This window comes from Carassius gibelio, chromosome A21, assembly GCF_023724105.1.
Source record: "Carassius gibelio isolate Cgi1373 ecotype wild population from Czech Republic chromosome A21, carGib1.2-hapl.c, whole genome shotgun sequence".
NCBI lineage: Eukaryota > Metazoa > Chordata > Actinopteri > Cypriniformes > Cyprinidae > Carassius > Carassius gibelio.
Genome location: NC_068391.1, coordinates 14651777 through 14653320, shown reverse-complemented (window position 1 = coordinate 14653320; position 1544 = coordinate 14651777). Strand labels below are relative to the sequence as shown.

At 44.4% G+C, this 1544-nt stretch overlaps 1 protein-coding gene across 3 annotated transcripts in view; it reads right to left on the bottom strand.

Annotated features, from left to right (window-relative positions):
- Positions 1–1508: 1508 nt before the first annotated feature.
- LOC127941560 (SH2 domain-containing protein 4A-like) overlaps positions 1509–1544 on the bottom strand; it is a 20279-nt gene continuing 20243 nt past the window's right edge. For all 3 annotated transcript variants that reach the window (XM_052536742.1, XM_052536743.1, XM_052536741.1), the window contains one exon: positions 1509–1544. This exon is cut by the window's right edge and continues 1120 nt beyond it. The gene's annotated coding sequence lies outside the window, so the exon portion shown is untranslated.

The following is a 1544-nucleotide window of genomic DNA, read 5'->3' as shown; positions in this document are numbered from 1 at the left end:
CGGGACATAGCTGCATGAAGGATACAAATCGGATAAAAGGATAAAAACTGAGTACAAATGAGTGCATTTCAAAAATGACCACCATACTAAATACTATGTTAACACATATCTCGATATCCTTAATAAACCTCTTCTTGTCTTCTTCTTGTTTTGGGATGTTCTTATCCGCTCCAAGGCACAAGTTTAACATCCAGTGTCCATGTTCAAGCAGCATGTCAACAGACAAACATCCCTGTTACTTCCTGCATGCATCCTCTCATGTGACAGAGGCGAGACTGAGCCTGTGGCAAAAACAAAGTCTCGCTCCACTTTCCAAACAAACTAACCCTGCCTCTGCTGCAGGTGGACACACTGACACACGTACTGGCCATCAACCCAGATTTTCTGTGGGTTTGTGTTTTTTTTATTTGTGTGTGTGTGTGTGTAGCGGAAGATCAGGGAGTTAATGCGGCAGGCCTGTGGCGGTCCTCCTGCCCTCAGCCAGATTAATCATGCAGCAGACCCTGTTCCCTCTGCCTGGGGGCCGAACCATGCCCGCATGCTCTCACTATCACATGGCCCAGGCCCTCTCTCTTCTCCTCAACACAGCACACAGTTCCTTTGGGGTTGAAGGGGGGGTGGAACGCCCCAGAACGCCATGCTATGCTTCCTTTCCTATTTCTTTTTTCCCTTTTTCCTTCTGTGGGCATCAGGAGATGCAGGGAGAGGAAAACAAAAGCGTCCGTCTCATCTTCCCTCCACTGCAGCGGCAACAACGACCCCTTTTTAATGCTCACCAGAGGGCCGTCGGCAGTGGCCAGGCGTTGCTCTTTGCAGGGGATGGTGTGATGGAGGGGGTGTGGTGGGATGATTGTGGTGGAACAGCCGTTGCATCCACTGTTGCACATCTTTTGATTGGTTAGTGAGCCAGTGTGTGATCGCGCAGGGCCTATGATGCATTTAAAGATCTAGATGATTGCACACACTAAGAAAGAAGAAATCTTGTGTAATAATTATACCAGTATGAACATAATCATAAGAGTGAATGAAAGCTTAAGTTGTAAGCAGAAGTCCTACTTAAGTCTCAGTGTTTTCAAGGACCGCAGTGTTATGTGTTTTAATGACCTTCTTACAATTTATTAATTATAAACTAAGAATTCTTGCTTAATTCCCTCACTTATTTCTATAACTGTTTTATTGTGATCAGCAAGCAGGGGGCATCCAAGAGAAGAGCTAGCTCTATAGCCAGACTACCAAATGCAGCTAAAAGGCTTTTGATGTGTACAATATTTACAATCTATACAACCTGTAAGCCCTGCCAGCTCTTACACACATGATTCACAGTAATTTAATGCACAAAAACCATTATATATTCGGATTAGATGTGCGGTGAAGAAGATATGAAATGTTCTTGGCAACATGTCTTGACCTTAGATGACTCCAGTAAATGCTTGTCATTAGCACATGGTGAACATAAAGCCTGAAGCCTGTCAGGCATCGGAGAAGAAAATTGCAACCAGAAGCTGAAGGAGGTTTGATTATTTTATTACAGAGGAAATATCCCA